This window comes from Talpa occidentalis, unplaced genomic scaffold, assembly GCF_014898055.3.
Source record: "Talpa occidentalis isolate TD23 unplaced genomic scaffold, MPIMG_talOcc4v2.1 talOcc4.8, whole genome shotgun sequence".
Classification (NCBI taxonomy): Eukaryota; Metazoa; Chordata; class Mammalia; order Eulipotyphla; family Talpidae; genus Talpa; species Talpa occidentalis.
Genome location: NW_023605194.1, coordinates 83149786 through 83171741, shown reverse-complemented (window position 1 = coordinate 83171741; position 21956 = coordinate 83149786). Strand labels below are relative to the sequence as shown.

The window sequence follows — 21956 nt, the reverse complement described above, 5'->3', positions numbered from 1 at the left end:
TGGTAATATACTTATTTTCTGAGATGTTCTTGTTTGTGTATTTTTGTTATAGTTAGAATGACTATTCATTAATCAGTAATATTTCTAAATAGTGTTTTCTGGATATATTTTCCTTAGTCTGGACCAATCCTCCATTACTGGACACAGATGCTCAGCTGGTAATCTATTATCTACAGTTGTGTTTTGGAAAACCCTCATTGTGAAGATATTCAGTTTATAAGCAGAGCTGTAATTTGTAAGTAATTCTACAAAATTAATATTCTGTAATCTCCTTGAAAGATTAACTCAGTGACTAAAAGATTGCTTCTCTTCCTGAAAACAAGTATTATTTGATACAATTGATGCTATTAGTGCAATACTTTCAAGCTTTGTTGGGATTCAAATTCTGATTAATTCTTCTTCTTTTTTAAATCTTTCTTCAGTGTGAAAATCCTTTGATGGTAGGTTCTGCCCTTGACTGACCTTGTAGTAAATGAGAATTGGGGATGGGATGAAGAATCAGAAAAGGAATAGCATTTTCATAAGAATGGGTTGAGTACTAGTCTAAGAGGAATAGGTAGCAAATTCAAAAGTCTAGGGAGCTGATGGCAGAGAGGAAGGTAAGGAGAGAATGGGTAGCAAGTAATAACTATAAATGCACGGTGGCTGATTTTGCAAGAAATTTGATAGTGAAACTAAGGAGATCAAAGGGTAGTAACTAGAGTACAGATTAGAATGAGGGAAACTTGATTAAGGCCAGAGCAGACTTGAATATGTTTATGTAGAAGAAGAAGCCAATGAGAATGGTGAGATTGATGGCACCAGAGAGAACTAATGATTTTTAAAAGTTCTTGGAAGAGATATAAATAGGAAGAGCAAGAGCTCATGTGGAGGGGTTAGCAATATGAAGAAAGCAGAATAGTTATGGGACATTAAATTGAGGTAAGAAAGAAATATGATGATAGAGACTGTGATAAATTTTATGTGTCAGCTTGGTTAGGCTATGGTACCCAGTTGTTTGGTCAAGTATCATTCTAGATTTTGCTGTGAAGGTGTTCTTTGGATGTGGTTAACTTTTAAATCAGCAGACTCTGAGCACAACAGATTATCTTCCATAAAGTGGATGGGCCTCATCTAATCAGTTGCAGGTCTTAAAAGCAAATACTGAGGTCTGTCAAAAAAGAAGGAATTTTCCCTTTAAACTGCTTTTGGGCTCAGTGGCAGTGTCAACTCTTCCTTGGGTCTCTAGCCTGTCAGCCTGCTCTGCAGATTTTGGACTCATCCACCTCTCAATTGAATAAACTAATTTTTTTAAAGTAAATCTCTTACTCTCTATACATTCATGTGTCACTTAAAGACAAGTATATGTTGGGCCTCCCCTGGTGTCGCAGCAGTTGAGCGCTGGGCTGCGAGGCTGCCCGGCCACCAGCAAGGGTCTCACACACACACAAAAAAGAGACCAGTATATGCTCTGAGAAATGGATTGGGTGATTTAATCATTGTGCAAATGTTAAAGAGTGTGCTTACATAAACCTAGATGACATAGCTAGGTGATATGGTCCAGGCTGCTAGGACCACCAACAGTGCTGAATCTCCAAAGCCTGGGATGTAGGTATGTCCCCCTGATGCAACGACTGTAGTGGGTTCTGTACAGCTCCAGTCTTGTCCCCTAGTGGTTTAGATGCCCCCATATCACTGTAAACAATTTAATTACAGTTTTTCCTACTACTGTTTGCCAGATCATTGCTCCTAATGTGTGTACTCTTGTCCTGTTTTTCTTAAAGGGGTTACTGACAGTGTTCTTGTGCCAATCCATTGTGAGCACATGGAGGCGACAAGGCTGGCATCTTCAGTCTGCCACCATCTTGTCAGACTCCTATGAGTTGCATAATTCTTAGGATTTTGCTGGTTGAATAGTTTTGAGTAGGAGGAGGTAACCACTGAGATTATTTAAAGAATATAATTTAATTTTGCTATTTATAAATATTTCATTCCTTAGGATGTAATTTGAGAAGTTTTTCACAAATAAAATATATAGTCAGTAATTGCATAGCATTTCCTACTTTAATTATGAAAAATTATATGGAGTGGAAAAATACTTCATTCATCCTAGGTCTTTCTAGACTCTAAGCAAGACATTGAAGAGCACTGAACTTGGAGCTGGAAGACCTTGGTATAAACCAAGCCTTTTTAATTTGCTAAATGAGTAAATATGGACAGTTCATATTAACTCTTTACCTTACAAAAGGTGAGTGATAATAATAGCTGTAGAGTTATTAAAATATTCATTAAATGAGATCAGGATTAAATGAAATATATAAGGGTTCTTTTGAAAATATTGGGTAATATTTTACAAATATGAATTAGACATGGTACTATTCTTTGAGAAATATTCTACTTGAAAAAGGTATTAGGGTTTGTTTTTAGTTAAATGCTGTCATAATTAAAACACTTTAAGTATTTTACTAACTTTATTTAATAATTATAAATATTTGATACCATATTATCTATTGTTTAATCCAGTGCAAGCCAAAATATACACTTAAAGTACACTTAATATACCTTAAATGTTGTGATTTCCTTTGTTTCTAAAGCAATAATTCTTTGTTATTATTCCCACCCCTAAGGGCAGTTATAGAGTAGATTTGTATATATGTTTAATTTACTTTCAATAAAATAAGAGCCTAGACATAGAAAAGTAAGCATAATTTGTATAAACCTTAAAAACAGCTAAAATTAACCAAATGATTCATTTCATATTAGAGCTTAAAACAAGAAGAAAGAAATACATGTATGTACTTACATAATCAACATAATTTTTCACTAAATGTTAATTATTTTTTATAATTACTGTTATAGGTTCTGAGATTCAGGCTCTTAATAGAATTCTTAGATAGGTCTTCAATATCTACCCCTAATTTACACATCTTAACTTGAACATTAAGCTGCTGTGTGATCAACAAAATATTCTACATAAGATGGTTGACAGTTTACACCCATAACTCTCTGCACCGGAGGTGATATTTGATGAACTGTATTAGACAAGTCTTGTCACTGCAACAGGGGATGATCCTTTTCTCTTTGGCCCCCATAAAGGAAGGAAGTCTTCCTGCTAGCGTGGCAAGGATCCCCTGTGCTCTGGCCCTTATTATCACAAAGATAAGCAGAACCTACATATTTAAAAATGGCAACAAGGAGGACATATGCTCAGAACATTCAGGGGAAAAGAACCCTCAGAGAAAAAGAGGGTGTGCAGTTCTTATAGTCATTCCTGAGATACTAATTAGGGCATAAATGGGACTGCTTCAATCACCCCCTCCCCTAATGTAGAGATTTAAGTGAGACAGCATCTTTCCTCGCTCACATAACAGTAAAGTAGGCTGGCACTCTGGAGGGTCATCAAGGATTCTAGTGGTGGGATAGCTTAGCCATCATAATGTAATTCCTTCCTATAGATGAAAGGCACCTCCTTCAGGTGTGACATGTCCCAACAATCAAGAGGAGCAAAAGAGGAAATGGAAGGCAAGTCTTTTTCTTTTTGTGAATGTGACCCTGGGTTTGTCCATTTCAATCCTAATTGTCCAGAACATTCCATGGTTACACTTACCTGCAAGAAAGGTTAGACAATGTATTTTCTAGTTGGGAAGATTTGTGCCCTAAAACTGGTAGTTTCATCTGTTGCTCTTCTCTCCCCCACTTCATCAGCATTTAATCTTGAAGTGAACTCTGATACCCTGGCTTTCAAATTATTTCTGTTATTCTCCATATTCCTAACAGCATGATTTCTTTTTTTCTAGCCTTCTACAATGACATTGTAACTGATCAGTTTGCTCCCAGTGTTGCCTCATGAAGTCATTCATCACATCGTAACAACTGAAATTTAAACATCAAAAATCAATCTCATCACTTTTCTTTTTAAGCCCTTTGGTGTCTTCTCATTTCCACAGAAAAGAGAACAGACTCCCCCCACCCAAGAAGCTGTAATACCTGGGAATGACTAGGTTCTAATTGACCAGCCCCTTTCTCATTCTCCTGGTCAAGATGTTCTGGCCTCTCCCATCTCTACCACTTTGTTAGAACACAGGGATCCCTCCCCGACCTCAGAGCTTTAAGTCCACTATCCCTCGTCCTGGAAAGTTTTTCTCTGGATCTCTGCATGGCTGACTCACCCTCATCTCTTGGCGCTCAGAGCAAATGTCATCTATTCTGAGCACCCTTCCTGCTTGCCCTTTGCAAAGCAGCAAGTCTTGTTCCCAGTTACACAACATGGTCTTTATCATGTCGCCTTGTTTATTTCCTTTATAGCACTTAGGAGATTACACAGCAACCCTATTTGGCTACTTGTTGATTGATCGATTGATTGTCCCCTCATTGGAAAGTCACTGTTACGAGGACCATCTGTTTGGTTTACCCTTGATTCTCAGACTCTGGCACATGAAAGAGCTCAATAAATATCTGTCAGTCCAGTGACAAAATGAATGGGGTGTATTTCATTTTCCCTGTCCCTGATGGCAAAACCAGGTAAAATGATCATTATACAAATTTGCCTTCACTACCTTTTTTTCTGACTTGGGCATACTGCATATTGTTCCTGAGTCATGGATTTATCATCCTCAGCTGGCGTTTGAAGTTTTAGCCATTCTACTCTAGCAGGTTGAATGCCCGCCCCCACCCCCCCATTATATTTCTGCACCCTGTAAATGTTAATCTATTTGAAAAAAGTCTTTGCAGATGTAATTAAGGATATTGATATGAGATCACCTGAGATTCACTGGGTGGGCCCCAAGTTCAGTAACTAATGTCCTTGTAAAGGAAGAGCAGAGCTGAGGTGCAGACAAAGTATAGAAGAGGGTGCGATATTGTAAAGGCAGGACTGACACAGGGCAGGTTTTCTGATCCAGCAGACTGGGTGAAGGAGGAGTCAGAGTCCTTAGTGGCTTTTTGTAGATCTTTTTATTTAGATTACCAGGTACAAGGCAGTCTGGGGGGCTGGGAGCTGCCTGCCTTCCAGCCCCCAGCAGGTCTTCACTCTGGGCTCTCCAGCCTTCTCTCAGCTTCTGCTTCTCTTGCTTCTTTCTCGGCTTCTCTTTTGGCTTCTCATGGCGTCCCCGTGACACTGCCCTTAAAAGCCCAGTCTCAGCCCAGGTGAATCCCATCTACCTCTGCCCACACCCTGTTCCAGGTGCCCGCCATCAGGCATGCATTCAGGACCGCAAGGATCCATCACCTATCCTGATGGCAGGAGGGCAGAAAAGCCTGACATTTTTCCTTACCCTACAGATATGAAGAGGGAGGTGGAGACAGCAGCAGGCAGGAGCTTGGAATGACTGAGTCTCCAGCAGCTTGGAGAGGCAAGGAAGTCTTCTTCCCTAGAGCCTCTGGGGTGAATGTGGCTCAGCTGTGACCCGAGTCATACGTCTGGCGGATTTTCAGTAGAAGTATGGAATGAACTTATAATACAAAATTATCTGAAATTCTGAAATTCTAATTTCACTGCATTTTTATTGCCCAATCTGATAATTTAATTGCAATCCCAAGAATATTTGAAAGCAAAGAATTGGCTAGTGATGATCTATAGATTCTATCAAATAAGAACTGGCATCATGTTAAAAAAATTCAGTCAAGTAACTAAAATAAAATGAAATTGGTGTCTAGGGAGTTTTAAATATGCTACAAAATTCTGAAATTTTGCCCAAAAAATTAAGTGAAGTGCTTGCACATAGGAAAGATTTTTTTTATGTTTCAAATCTGATCTAATACTATTTTAGAAGTGGCTAATTTGTTTCTTGAGACTGTAAAAACTAAGAACTACATTTCATCCGATCCTGGCATAATTTTTTTTTTTTTTCGTCTTTGGAGAATTAGGATTGAATTGAGGACCATCTCATTTCTACTACTGGTATTTTATTAGATTCAACTTGAAAATAGGTAAATTAACACACAGAATTAAAAAAAAATTAGGCTGAAAACAGCTTTTGATGAAGCACATTAAAAGACAGAGTTCCCCCAGGGCCGGCAGGTGTTTCTAGCAATGAGGGAGGAACCTCTCTCCACAGCCTTCCCAGAGTCCTCCACGGGCTGAGGAGCAGCTAATACCACCCAGGAGGCAAAGTTCTGGGTTCCTCTGTTTACATTTTGTATTCTTAATGTTTATAATCTCTTTCTTCTCCCTTATGAGTTTTTAAGCACAAATATCATGCAGGCTATCAAATAAGTAATTGAACCCTTGTTCAGGATCAGCTGAACAAGCAAATGGGGTGGGGATAGGAGGAGGAGAGAGTGAGGAGAGGTGGGAGAGAGAGAGAGAGAGAGAGAGAGAGAGAGAGAGAGAGAGAGAGAGAGAGAGAATACAGGGTACCAAAATTCCACAAATTTTCAATTTATTAATGAGTCAGTGAATTGGGTAGATTTTATGTCTCTTACTAATAAGGATCAGGTGCCTGTTCTGTGGTGGGCAAATTAGGTAAAAAGAACCTATTTAGAGATTTTCCTTTTTAGCTTCATTCCTGACTTGTGTACTGAATGATGTAACTAAGCAAAGGACAGCCTCACTCCCCTCTTCCCATTGCAATAGAAGAACTTAAACTCTAGGAAGAAAGCCGCTGAGCAGAAGAGATCTTGATGGGAGCCTGCTATTCCCAGAGAACCACTATGGGGTGGTGCCGCGGTGCCCCGAGGTCAGGATTCCTGTGTGGGAGGTGAGGGCAGCTTCTGAGGCTGCTGGGGTGGCCCAAGTGGAGGAGCAGCAGTGGATTACTGTCACCCTGGTGGACCACCTGGTCAGGTACTTGGTGATCAGGTCCCTGGAGATGATCTGGCTCTTCTCCTTGATTGAATCCTTGATGGCAAGAAATCTGACATTGACTTTTTCTTGGGGCACAACTCAAGGATGAGATTTTGAAAATTGTGCCTCCCTTCTACCCCCCTCACCAGCCTTCTCCCCAGCAGACCAGTACTGGTCAATGATCAGGCTCAAGACATTTGTCCCTGTTGGGGATTACAACAGACATGTCAGTCTATGTGTTAAGTGCTCCAAGGATGTAGCCATTGCCACTGGGGGTGGGGGGGACCATCCTGGCCAAGCTTTTAGCATCTGCATTGCAGCTCTATGCACCTTGCCCCAGCTTGCGGCCAGGTCCGTCCCTGACACACCTTGGCCAGTGGCTGCTCTGCTGCCTGGGCTAATGGCTAAGGCCACCTTCGATTTCCTCTCCAAGACCCACAGCTGTTAAATTCTCCCTCTGGAAATACCCTGTTCACTAAGTCTTCCTAGATGAATGCCCTCATCTTCTTGTGAAGACCCCTCCCCTCCAACCAGAGCTTTCCTGCAGACGGCCTGGGCTCCAGCTGTGGCCACCATATGTTTTTTTATGCAAGGAAACAAAGTGAATTAACTTGTTAAGAAAAAAAAACACAGAAGAAGGTGTGTGTGTGTGGAGTGGGGTGGATGTGAGGAAGGTGGGGGAGTATTGGTAAAGAAGGGACTTTCTAAAGAGGCTGTCACAGAAATTTAGTAATGATTTTCTACCAAAGACACAGCAATAGGAAGTCATTGATCAGTACCAAAGGAAGTTTCTGGACAGTTTGATAATTATTCATAATCTATTCCTCAATCAATTACTGACTGCTCCATATGTGTCAGGAATTATTTTACATGTGGGGATTTCACCAAAGAAAAAGTCTTAGTTGCTGATTTGAGAGTGGACAGTGTGATGACTAAGTACCCTCAGGAAGGAACTGTTTATGGATGGATGTTATACGACAGTGAGATAGGCCTGGTAGAGAGAGCAGTAAAAAGAAGCGTCAAAATCTCATAGTGTTGGTGCCCAGGGTGAGCTTGGGTGACCTATTAGATTAGACACGTATTGTGGAGGAACTAGTAAAGACTCTGAAAATATTTATTAAAAATTCACATTCTTAAACAGCTGCCCTTTCCCACGTGCCTCTTTGGTGCCGCACTGTGTGTGTTGTGTTCACTCTCACAACATTATGAAGTAGAGATTCTTATCCTCATTTTACATGAGGGCACTTAGAGTCAGAGGGTTTGAAGAATTATCTAGGTTAGCACAGGGACAGAACCCAAAAGCCCAATTATTTATTTAAAAATTATGTTTATCAAGGTACATTGATTTCCAACACTATGTTCTGTACTTCTTCAGACATATGTTATCACACTGTAACTTCCACCAAAGCCCCATTAACCCTCCACTATGTCTGTTAAGTCTTCTCCCCCTTGCTGCCCCAGCCCCCAGCTTCTGGTAGCTTCAGTTCTGCAGTCAGAATTCAAGGGTTTGTTGTGTTTTTTTTCTCTGCTTTGTTTTTTATATTCCACATATGAGTGAAATCATCTGGTGCTTGTCTTTCTCCTGACCTATTTTTCTTAGCATGATCTCCATTTCCATCCAGGTTGACTGGCAAATTTCATCTTAAAAAGAAATTCTTGATGACCATGTCTTCCATGTTGTCTTTCTGCCTGTGTCTTAGGAAATATGTGTATAAAGAGTTGCATGGACATGTGTCCCCTTTAATGTGCTGATGATTTTAAATATCCCCAGTTTGAAATATAGTTACATGACAATGAAATGTTTTTGCTCATCACACAAACCAAAAACATTGTGTTTCATTCAGGGTAAACTAATCTGATATTATAACTTCCTATAGCTTTGGATAGTTAGGTGTCTTTTACTGCATTTGTCTTATTAGGAGGTGACTTCATTGCATGTCTTAGAAGAGTGTGGGTCACTCAGGGCAGCTGCTCAAAGGTATGCTCTAGCTCAGTGCACCTCAAACTTTAATGTGCTTTCTCATCCTCTGGGATTTCTGACTCTATGTCTGAACGGGGCCTGACAATCTCATTTCCAACATAGATGTTACCAGGTGGTGCTGGTATTGCTGCTCTGCAGACTGCAATTTGAAGAGCAGGAACTTATTGTGAATGCAGAAATCCTGATTTAGAGCCTGCATTGATCCTGTAATGCCATACAGCTTACCCCATTTATTAGAAAATAATTACTGAGTAGATGACTGGATCAAGAAGATGTGGTACATATATACCATGGAATATTACTCAGCATTCAAAAAAGATAAACACATGCAATTTGCAGCAACACGGATGGAGTTGGAAGGGATCATGCTCAGCGAAATAAGCCAGAAGGAAAAAAAAAACACCGGCTGGTCTCACTCATAGCAGGAATCTAGAAAACTTAAATAAGGGACCAGGAAAAAGAATAACTATAAGAAAGAAAATATCAAAGTCAACAAACAACTATGAACCAGGGACACTCTATGGGGGGTGGGGGGCAGGGAAAGGAGGGTTTGGGGTCAAAATAAGGGGGTTGTAATTGTAAGGGGAATATAAAAATAAAATTTAAATTAAAAAAAAATAATTATTGAGTATCTGCAATGCACAGACACATATACAACACAGAAGATGCAGCTCTATATCTATCTGTCTATCTATCTATCTATCTATCTATCTATCTATCTATCTATCTATCTATCTATCTATGAAAAAGCACAATCTTTGTGTATGCCCAGTGCATGCCTGTATGTGGGAGTGGTGGGGAAAGGGGGAAATTCTTCTTTTCCTTCTTGTTTGCATAGTGTTCAGGTGACAATAAGCACCATTTTTTTTTGTAATTAAAGTTATTGTTAAGAGTCATTTGCATTGAAGTGATGAAAATACACTATCGACACCAGGTTAAGGTAATACTATTACTGCAAGAGCAAGCGAGCACATCCCACTCAGGGGCTTCTTAGCCTAAAAAAATGGGGAAACATTACAGGTTATTATGAGGTGGGGCGACATGATTGCATTTGGTTTTAAAATGATAGTTTGGGAGTCAGATTGACTTGCAGGTGATAAGTTGGGAGGCAGGTAAAGCAGTTAGAAGGCTGTTGCCATAAACTAGGAAAGGTGAGACTGAAAGAAGGGGGTGGATGTGCAGAGACAAAATCAACTAGATTGCATGTGGGGAATGAAGACGAGATGAAAAACACAATGACTCTTGTTTGGTGTGGGCAGTTAAGTGGATGCTGGTCTCATTTATTGATGAGAACACAGGAGGAGTTTTGGAGTTTGCAGTGGGAACTCCTGTAAGTCCAAATGTCCCTGTGGGTCATTCACTATATCTTGTAGGATTTGGGAGAGGTGCCTGTGCTGGCGATACGGACTTGGATAATGATTGAAGCTGTGACACCAAATGAGTTCATCCACGGAAAATATATATTGCTGAGATGTTTTAGTTGGAGATCACACATATGGGTTTCAGGGAATCCTAAACCTTCATATTTTGTATGAAAAATCTACTTTTTATGTGCATTTTTCTGGGAATAATGATACTGAGGTTTCATGAAATTTGCCAAGGAGACTTTTAGTCTGAAAGTTTAAGAATCATTGTGTTGGAGTATGGAGAGAGACCAGGGTAGAACATGGGACACACACATGGTGTGGGAAAAAGAAGAAGCAGAATCTCAGAACAGAACCCTGGGCAGTGATAGTACCAGGCCAACCTTATCAGCTGTTCAGCTGACTTTAATTCTGCCACATTTTTTCCTGGGATTGACTCTAGGAAAAGAAAGACAGGGTTCTGGAAGATTGGGCTGCAAGCACTGATGAGGTTAAGGAGTAACAATCACAAATGAGGAAAACTTAGTGAACTTCAGGCCAAGGAATATTTGGAGATTATTTTTAGCACTTTCCAAAACCTGAAAACCTCTGATTACTTCTTCAGTAAAGAATATTAATAAATATCATTCCTTTAGTATAAAGAATTCTTGTCCATGGAACATGTAATTGCTTTTATTCATTAGGCTATATGGAAAAAGATGAAAGCAGAGTCCAGCATTGGCTTCACCTTGTAAAATTAAGATAAAAGATGAAATGCCTTTTGAAGTACAAATAGAATATTGCTTTTTGATTCATGTTCTTTGCAAATACATTGTGTTTCAGAAGTTTTTCACACCAGTTGTACTGAGAACAATTCAATCTTGATCCTGTATCTGTTTTTTTTTTTTTTTTTAACATAACACTAGCAACACCTTAAATTTGTCCTCACAACTCAATTTGTTACCTATTTTTATTGGCTAATAGCAGTACTTGGGAATTTTGTTACAGTGTTAAAAAAAAAAAAAAAAGACACAGTCCATACCAGCAATGAGGCTCATTGATGGGGTTGGGCTGTCTACCGTAGTTTTCTGACTGGAGTACTTACTCACTGGGAAATACTGTATTTTCACCTTGGCCAATCATCCTTCTGTTTGCAGTTATATTAGTTTTCTATTGCTATGTTCCAAATCTAGTGATCTCATGCCATTTGCAACAACATGTATGGAGCCGGGAGGAATTATGCTAAGTGAAATAAGACAGAAGGAGAAAGATAAATACCAGATGGTGTCACTTATATGTGGAATAAAGGGAAATCAAGAAAAGGGTTAAACAAAGAGAAACTTTAAAACCATCCCTTGAAGCCTCCCTGGTGGCCTAGGGATTAAGTCTCAGTGTGACCACCGCGACAGCCCTCCTATTGCACAGCGGCCGAGTTTGATCCCTGGCCAGGGAGCTGACCCACATGGCACAGCAGACCTCTCCTGTCTTGCCCGCTTCTCTCCCCAAAAGTGTATTTCAATGGATCCACCTGTTCTGCTCCCCACTCTGTCTCTGGTGAATCATCTTCTCCCTCCCCCCAAACCCACACCTCTGGCCTACATCCCCAGTTCTTCTATGCAAAAATAAAATAAAAATCTTACAATAAAGGAATAATTCTTTAAAAAAAACCCCAAAATCCAAAAAAGCAATCCTTGAAAACTTACCATAGTTCTGAGGCATCCAGAGGGTGAGGAAGAGCAAAATGGACTGTGCTGGAAGACTTCATGGGTACTTTGGTGGTGGGTGTGCTATGGTGACTTCACTTGAGGGGGAAAATCCTATACTGCCAAAACACTGAAAAGAATGTAAAACAATGTTACTTCAATTAAAAGAAGGGAGATAATGCCTATGAATTTTGCTTCCATTTTTAACATAGGCAATGACTTCTAAGTTGGGACAATTTGGTGTCGTTGTGAGTCAGCTTTAATGGATAGTAGGATCAGGTAAAGTTGGAGTTCAGCAGAATAGTTAATGAACATATTTTCAGTAGATTGAACTTGGCAAAATAGCATTTGCTTATAGTTCAAGAATTTCTCCTTATGAGAATCAAGCCTTTATTTCATGAATAACAACTAATCCATCTCGTCTTGATCCATATAATCTATAAAAAGATTGTCTATGAAAATTCATCTATAAGGAATTTCATATCCCTTTTAAAGGCTTTTCCTGTTTTCCTCCTTCCAATGGCCTTCAAAAATGCCATTCTTTATTAAATTTTAGGACACCTTATGCCTAATTGTAGACTTAGAATAATGGAGGTTGTAAGCTTGCCACCATGTCTTTTAAATGACCCATTTGGTGTTAATAAACACATGAGATGTACATGAGGGAACCTCAAAATAGGATATGTTGTAGGTCAAGATTGATTAGACCTTATTTTGTAGTGTCTTTAGCAGCTACTTCCTGCAGCTCTCTTGGGTCAGTTAAAGGGAGTGACCCCATCCTGTAAACATTGGGGTTGCTGCTAGAACTGTGGGCATGTATGAAAGCCTTTCAACTGAATGGATTCCATCCCTCTGAATCTGGAGAAGGAAGTTAATTAACATGAGAGTGTGTGGGGAGAGATGTTTTCTGGAGGTCATTGTTAGTCTTTTTGCTACCTGAGATTAAGGAGTGGTATTTTGAAATTGGGAACAGAAACTTGGTCGTGGATTTTTGTAACTTTTTGTTTTGTTGTAGGTCTTAGATGCTAGTTATGTTTTAGAACAGTTTGATTTTACCACCTGAGGAATAAATCAAGAAGAAGGGGGGATTTAACTTGTGCTCTTGAGTGGGGAGAGCCGACTTAACTAAATCACCAACACTCTGGCGACTCTGCTTGTATTGATTCTGGAAAGTACAGGTACAGCTAAATTTGCTTTAACTTTAAATTACTACACAGAAATTCATGCCTGTTTTTAATCTCTTTATTGATAAAATAATATAAGTATGTTTCTTAAGTCGTAATGGGATCCTTATTCCCTCTCTGAAGAATTTCGCTTCCTATTTTGTGAGTACAATTGCACATTTCTCAGAAAGAATTGCCTTAGTGATTCTTAGAACATAGCAATTAAAAAAAAGTGGCAAGAAGGCACTCTCCCTTCTTACCTGCAGGTAAATTCATCAAGGTCACATATGATAATAGGCAAGAAACTGTGTGATTTAAATATTTGTTGAATGACTAGATGGGACAGTAGCTTTAAGAAAACTGTTGTCTGAAAAAAAAGCATGTATGTGTAGAAATACTTGCAAAGTGCTAAAAGAGAATTATAAAACTTTATGATACTTCCCCAGAAGAAATACTTTTTTTCAGTTGGGGAAATCTGGGGATGACTTAGGTGACTTGGGCATGTTGAACCTCCCTCCAGCAATGCTCAGTAGCTGAAAACTGGGAGGAGACTTGTCTAGTGACTAATGCAGATTATACACCCCTGACCTGTTGAGCCCAGAATGTTTTCCAGGCCTGTTAGATGAAAGGTTAGAGGCCTGCAGATTCCAGAGAGCTAGTGAGGACATGACTGAAATAGGTGAGATGCACAGTGGACAAAGAGGCAAGTTATCTCAGAGGGTGTGGTTAATGGGAAACAAGAGGACACAAACCCAGAATACTGCCTAGCCTCTCTATCAAATGATATATGTGAGAGCACCTGGTACAAGGTTGGTCAAAATATGGTGCTTAATGACAGCATAGTGCATAAATAGGTGAATAAATAAAAGGCTCTCAGTCAGTGCTGGGTGAATGTGAACCTGGAAGGTGTTATAGAATGGAATTTTATGGAAGGACCCTGGGGATAAATGTCACAGCGAGAAGAGGCCTCATGGGAGTGAACTAGTAGAAGAGCTCAGCAGAAGGTTGTAGTCTTTTCTGATTTTTTTTCTTTATACGTGGAACCTCTCTTAATCAACTCCTCCTGTTTCCCTCATGCTTCACATTCTTTCCATAATTCTTACCATACATAAATCCAGTGGCTGAACACACCACATACACAGGGTTTAAAGACTGTTCTTGCTTTCCTTTCCCCATTTGATCTCTCTGCTTATTGAAACTACTGTTTTCCTCAAATTTGTTTATGCCAGTTGCATCTTAAATGATGTAATTTATTTATATATTACACAAATTGATGAAATATAAATGCAAAAAAGAAGAGACTATTGCTTCCATGAAAATTTAAGTGGAATGAGGTATAGAAATGCAATAAAATTTAATTGCTAAATAAGATTTCTCTCTAAGCAGATGTGGGTGAGAGAATATAGACAACTAGAAAAATATTGAAACATTTTGTACTTGGCTTTCTGTTTTGTTTTATTTTGCATGGTGCAGTATTACAAAGAAGATAAAAGTGCCGACTCTGGAGGCACACCTGCCCGAGTTAAAATTCTGTCTTTACACATATTAGGCAGTTGGGTGACTCTCAGTGCCTCAAGCTCCTCATCTGTAAAGTGGACTAATGAATCTTACTAGTTGTTACATTGTAATCACTTGTGCCACTAGCTCCCCAGAGTCAAGTCAGACTTCACAGGCTAAGGGACAGTCATTCCTAAGACTTCTTTTACTTTTGACACCAGCCACAAGTTTAGGATCTGACATCTGCTCTCACTACTGAGCACTTGGCTACAAATGGAGGGTGTCCATTATCCTCTTGAATATGATAATTCACTAGAGTGACTCATAGTACTCAGAAAAGTGTTATACTTGCAACTACAGTTTTATTATAGCAAGAGGATGCAAATCAGAACCAAATGAAGGGCACGCTGCACAGTATGAGGTCTGGGAGGAGTGCAAATACAAGGTTTCCGGTAATCCTGTCCCTGTGGAGTTCCCTCCGTCAGGCATATCCATGTGTACTTCCAGATGGTGAAGCTTACCTGAGCTCCATGGATGCCGAGTTTTAATTAGAATTGCATTACATAGACATGGTTGATTGAATCCTTGGTCACACAGTTGAACTCAACCTCTAGCATCTTTCCTTTCCCTGAGGGTTGGGTTGATATGTGGCTCAAAGTCCTAGCCCAGTGATCACACAGTTGGTCTCTGTGACGTGGCCTGCCTCCATCCTGAGTCATTTCCTTAGTACGAACCACTTAGGGGTCCATCGTGGGTCACCTCATTAGCAAAAGCCATTAGGCCCCACTATAAATAATAAAGATATGCCTCTGACTTGGGAAATTCTGAGGATTTAGAAGCGACCTCCCAGGAACGAGGGACAAAGGCCAGAAGAAGTCTTTATTATACAGGGCCTAATTGAGTTTATGTTGGAAAGCACTTAGTAACACATAGGAAACACTGTATAAATGTTTCCTAAACAAGTAATCTCCACTTTGAAGATTCCAAACTGAATATTTATATTTTTTAAAAATGACTGCTTATGGGGTATAATAGCTTCAAACAAGAGAATTTTTTTATATTAATTATTTTTTATTTTTTACATCATTGTTCATTTTGAAACAATATTTGCTTCCCTCCACCCCCTCAGGTGTAGTCCCCATAGAGTTTCCTTCACCAATGCACCCGCGCACCATGACCACAGTCCCCTGTGCTCCTCCTACCCTCCTCCCTCTGATCCCTCTCCCTCCTCCTCCCCTGCAGTATGTCTCTGATTTATAATTGTCTGTTTTTGCTTTGTTGTGTTTTGTACTGTTATTATTTTTTTAAACTGATGTCTTATTGGGTTTCCCTATATTCCTGCTATAAGTGAAGCCATCCAATATTTTTCTTTTTCTTTCTGGCTTATTTCACTGAGCTTAATTCCTTCTAGTTCCATCCACATTGCTGCAAATGGCATGAGTTTATGTTTCTTGATTGCTGACTAATATTCCATTATGTATATGTGCTGCATCTTCTTGATCCAGTCATCTATTTTTGGACATTTGGCTTGTTTCCACATTTTACCTATTGTAAATAGTGCTACAATAAACATAGGTGTACCCAGGTGTTCTTTTGAATCAATGTTTTTGTGTCCTTTGGATTGATCCCTAGTAGTGGAATCACCGGGTCGTATGGTAGCTCCATTTTTAGCAGGTTGAGGAATCTCCACACAGCTTTCCACAGTGGTTGGACCAATCAAATGAGAATTTTTTGCTGTGTTCTCTGTGTTGTTTTCTTTTAGATATTCCTTTTATTTTGAATCTAGAAAACAAAACTATATTTTATGCCAATAAATAATCTTGGAAATTAAGTAGAAAAAAACCTACATCAGTAGATTTTCTGGTAGGAGATTTGGGTTCAAGTCCTTGCTTTGTTTTGCATTAGAAGTTTGTCTTTCAGAAATTCCTAACCTGAGCACTTACTTGTGTACTTTTTCTGGCATTGTTGACCCACTAAGGAATCATTTGGCACCAATCTCCTTGGAAGACTACATTTCTTCTTTATCATATCTTCCCCTTCCTGTTTCCTGTGTACCATCTTTCATTTTTTAATTAAAATTTTTTTTTCTGATCATGAACTTCATTCAGATCAGAATTAAAAAAGTTATCTTGTGAGAAAGTCAATGTTCTGATTCATTTGATGCTATTCCTCATAGTATTAATATTATTATGGTTCTTCGGGTCTCTGAAACCTGCAGTAGCAATATCATACCGTCATTATGAATCTTAAAAGAGATGGTGAAAATTCTGTGAGCTGGTAAAATTCAATGACTAGAAAATATTTTTATCCTGTTTTCACTGTTTTTTAAAAAGAAGTTTGTCTATTTTTTTTATTAAATGATGATTTAATATAAATCTGTACTAGTAATTATTAATAGTATGAGAAAGATACAGCTATTCCCAAGATAGGGTGAGACAGAAGCCCCATTAGCTGAAGTTGTATGTATGTCTGTATCTGTTTCTCACATCTATTCAGCTGTAGGTAGCTAGGCAGTTATAAATGGCTATATAATGATGAATAGTGCAAACAAAGTGTGAAAAAAATCTTAAAAACTCATTGACTATAATAATGAAAAATGTTATCTGAGCATGGCAGCCATTTTCAATTGCTCATCAACACTTTCAATGGTTTTGGTAAAGTTTGTTTTTATTTTTTCCTCAGAAAGAAGAGAAAATAACATACCACTAAAAATGTTCTTTGTATGAGTGTCTTCTATTTTTTATCTCTAGAAGTGGTTCTTGGGACATTTTTGTCCCAATAGAACAACATTTCCTACAGGATTCTTGTGAGATAGAAAGGGGTCCTACGGTCCAGTATGTTTGAGAAATATTGGGGTAGTTTAAAAAATAGCTAAAATATGAATATCTATGGCTAAGGAACAGCATGCCATATTTCTCAAATATAATTGCACATGCATTTCTTTTATAAAATGGAATACTCATGAATGCCCCCAAGGAAAAAATAGGGCATGGAAATTCCCCCAAACAAACAAACAAACAAACAAAAAAACAACCACCACTTTTTGGAATAGCCCCTAATTAAAGGAATACACAGTTCTCTTGATGTTCTCACATAGAGACAGTTTGATTTGAGTTTTTCTTAATTTGCTGAGTTCTTCACTTGGCTATGTTATTTCTGAGTTCATGGTTTTAGAATGCCAATGTGAGTAGATACAGTACAAAGTAATTATAAGAAGCCACCGTAGCAGCAGGATTCAAGAAGAGTCTAATGATGAATGAGGAAGTAAAAAGGCAAAAAAGGGGTCATAGAACTTTGTTATTACACAGAAGATGCCAGCAGATGTTCAAAGTATGACTCTGCTATTAAGGCATAGTTAAATTGTATGATCTTTGTATAAGAGCACATTTTTTTGAAAGGCATCTGTAAAACTGATTTTTAAATCCTTTTGTTTAAAATTTTTGTTTCTGTGGTAAACTTTGGAGAAATTAATTTACACAGAGCATATCACTCCCCAACAGAGCCAAGTTACTGAAAGGAAATATAGCATGATGTGGTTGCAATGAGGCTATGTTCAGGTATTGGGGCCTCTTATAACTTTGTTAACACAGGATACAGCTTTTCAATTTCTCGAACCTGATTTTTCTCAGGTGTAGAGATGGCAAGTTCTGCTTCACAGGATTATTGAGGAAATAAAATGAGAGACAATGTATAAAATCACTTATACTTGCTCAGAATAAACTTTCTTTAATAATAATAAAGATTCTTTTAAAATAATTTACTGTTGTTATTCAAATTCTAAAAAGTCTCTCTGTCATTTAATTTTCCTAAGTCTTTATCTGTTAGTGATGTAGCCAGTTTTGAGTTTATAGAAAAAGCAAACTATGCGTAATAGAACCAAACATTGAAGTATGGTTGGAGGGTGAGGTCTGTGGAAGGCAAACAGATTTAGTAATTATTTGTGATTTTTCAAGAGAGCAGACTGCAGTGATGTGAGTATCACAAGAATTTCCTTTTTGATGCTGAGTGAAGAAGAGATAGGGCAGAAAGCTGAAGGGATTTTAGGCAAGGGACTTTATTTATTTTTTTTTTCCTGTTTGGGAAAAGATGACTTCCTTAAGTTTCTCGAAGGTCAGCAAGAATAAGAAGACAGTGCAAAGAATTCCTGTGCAGGAATCAGATCTGCTTCAAGTTCAGTGTGACCTTGGACATAATTGTCAGCTTTTCCAAGCCCTGTAAAAAGGAGGCACTAAAACCTTCCTTGTCTTCTTCATGACTTTGAAGTGAAGCTCATGTGAGATAAAGCCTATAAAACCCCCCGAAAATTACAGAGTATGTTATCCTACAAAGTAAGTAGAAAACATTCCTTTCTGAAGATGGTTTGTCTGTGTCCAGGATGCTTACCTTTATGGCTAGTGATATGAAAATATTTTTTGCCTGTTTAGAAAGGGCAACTCTGATTCTTGGTGAAGTGTTTATTGAACTGAATTGAATTGACACAGCGCTAACATGGCAAATGCACTTTTAGATTACAAGGCAAATCACTCCTCTCCATTTATCAGCTAAGAGCCCTCCTTCTGTTCTCTTTGGACATTCTACCTGAGTTCTTGTTGTTTTCATTACTTCCCAACTGCTGTGCGACTTGTCAGTTCTGGATTCTTCATCTCACACGGTTTAACCGTATCTCTCAGCAATTTTCTGACTGAAAAAAATTGCCTGCTTTTTGTTTTCATTGAGGTAAAATGGTATCCACTTAAGGCCCATTTACACAAGGAGGAAAAAAGACTCTTTAGAAACCTACTATCAAATGTGGCTTTTCCAAACCCTGTTTTGAACACTGTGGTATCAGCAGTGTCAAAAGGTTCATTTTCAAAATTTTGAGCGAGGACCTGTGAAAGAACTTCTAAATCTGAGCTTTATTATATCCCCTTCAATTCTGATTTAGTTTTATTCTCCAGCTTTCAAATCTATTTTTGGCCCAGTTTGTATTCTGTGGGGCCAAGGGGAAAACGACATTTTCTAAGAATTGCAAACACTCTGACAAGAATGTAAGTACCTTAGAAGGAAGAACACCACAAAGCTTTTGTTAGTTCTTTATTTGGAGATTCATGTCTTAGCCATGCTAGTAGAGGAAGAGGAACATGGGACTATATTTTTATTTTACAGGAAAATAATTGAAATTCTGAATGATATAGTGGCAGAGTTGTGTGTAATATTTATTGATGTCAGGGAAACCATGTAGGGAAGCAAAAGGTGAGCGGAGAGGATTAAATGATAGCATCTCACACACTGTTTGCCAGACTGGAGGTTAGTAACCCATACTGCCAGTGTAATTGGGGGGCCCAGAAGGGCAGTGTGACCAGAATGACTTTTCAATTTATTTAGTCTTAGGCTTTAATCTTTGAGATTTTATATATATAGATATATGTCATTATATATGTATCATCTATATATAAATGGAATCACTCAAAATGTGCTCATTTTTCCTTTGGATTCTTTCATTCAGCATAATTATTTTAATATTCATCCAAGTCATTGTATGTATCATTTTTTTTTAAATGGCTTTGTGGTGTTCTGTTGTATAGATATACCACATTTGGTCCATTTACCTTTTCATGGATATTGAGGTTGTTTCTAGTTTTTGGCTATTGAAATTAAAGTTGTGAGTAATCCTGTGCAAACTTTCATTAGGACATAAACTTTCATCTTTTTAGGGTAAATACTTGAAGTGTTTTGACAAGATTGTGTGGTGTGTACAGGCTTCATTTTAAAAGAAATCACAAACTTGTTTTTCTAATGCTACTTTTTATTATGCTACTTTTTAAATTATTATTTTAATTTAATATATTTTTATATCATTTTTCATTTTTGCACGATGTATACATTTTCATCTTGGTTGTAGTCCCCATACAATTCCCCCTACCCCTTATTTTGATCCTAATCCCTCCTCCCCTGTCCACCACCCGCCCCCCCCCACCCCGTAGTGTGTCTCTGGTTTATAGTTGCTTGTTGATTATAATTTTTATTAGTCTTTTTCCTGGTCCCTTATTTAGGTTTTCTAAATTCCTGCTACTTTTCATTCACACTAATACTATATGAGTTTTATTTCCTCTGTATCCTTGCCAACACTTGTTATGGTTAGCTTTTAAAAAATTTTAGACATTCTGTGGCCCATTTGAAAGAGACCAGAAACAGCAATTATAGGTAAAGATATAGAGAAAAAGGAATCTTTGTACATTTTTGGTAGGAATGTAGATTGGTGCATCCCCTATGGAAAATAGTACAAAGATTTCTCAAAATATTAAAAATAGATCACCATTGGATATAACTCCTTGGTATCTATAAAAAGAACACATAACACTAATTTGAAGGGATCTTTGCACTCCTTTATGTATTGCAGCACTGTTTGCAATAGCCAAGTTGTGGGAACAACCTAAATGCCTGAGAATAGAGGAGTGAATTAGAAAATATATGGTAAAATACATACAATGGAATACTATTCAGCGATAAAAAGGTTAACTTTTGCCATTTGTGAAGTAAACTACTGCCGTTTATAACATGGATGGAACTGGAGCAGATTGTGCTAAATGAAATAAGTCAGAAGAAAGACAAATGCCAGATGGTGTTACTTACATATGGAATACAGAAAAACAAAACAAAAGAGCAGATAAAGCCAAACCAATAACAAACCCTAGAAATCTGACTGTAGAACTGAGGATACCAAAGGAGAGGGAGCACAATGAACTATGGTGGAGCACTGTGGGTATTTTGATGGTGGGTGTGGTATAGTAACAACTGAAGGCAGAGATTCTATACGTCAAAATCATATACTTGTTGTAATCCAATTTAACCCAATTAAAAAATTAATAACAAATAGGACACTTGTATTGTTATATACCTTGGCTATTATGAATAATATTACAATGAACATGGGAGTGTAGATTTCTCTTCAAGATCCTGATTTCAATTCTTTTGAATATATACCCAGAAAAAAGTATTGCTGAATTATATGGGAGTTCTATTTTTAGATTTTGAGAAACCTCCAAACTATTTTCCATAACAGCTGCACTAATTTATAGTCCCACCAATAGTATACAAAATTCTCTTTTCTTTGCACCCTTACTAACACTTGTTTTTGGTAGCTTTTTAAATTTTATTTTAATAATAGCTACCTTAATAAGTGTAATGTGATGTCTCATTGTTGAAATTTGATTTACATTTCCCTAATGATTAACCATGTTTAGTAACTTTCTTTGTACCCCTTGACCTTGTATATGTCCTTTTTTGAAAAGGTCTAAGAAAAATGAGTATTCATGTCCTTTGCATATTTAAAAATCAGGTTATTACTATTATTATTATTGCTATTGAGTTGTATTAGTTATTTATGCATTTTAGGTATTAACCCCTTATCAGATACATAGCTTTCAAATATTTTAGCATATTATGTCAGTTGCCTTTTTACTTTGCTTATTGTTTATTTTGCTTATTAGTTTGATGTGGTCCCACTTGTTCATTGCTTTTGTTGCA

The 21956-nt window shown here is 38.0% G+C and overlaps 1 long non-coding RNA gene across 1 annotated transcript; it reads right to left on the bottom strand.

The window, feature by feature from the left end:
• Window positions 1–11188: 11188 nt before the first annotated feature.
• On the bottom strand, window positions 11189–15059 carry LOC129145059 (uncharacterized). The gene is made up of 3 exons (XR_008550093.1): window positions 14972–15059; window positions 11791–11920; window positions 11189–11329 (listed from the first exon to the last, which is right to left on the bottom strand). It is a non-coding gene; the product is annotated as an uncharacterized LOC129145059 (long non-coding RNA).
• Between the last annotated feature and the right edge of the window lie 6897 nt (window positions 15060–21956).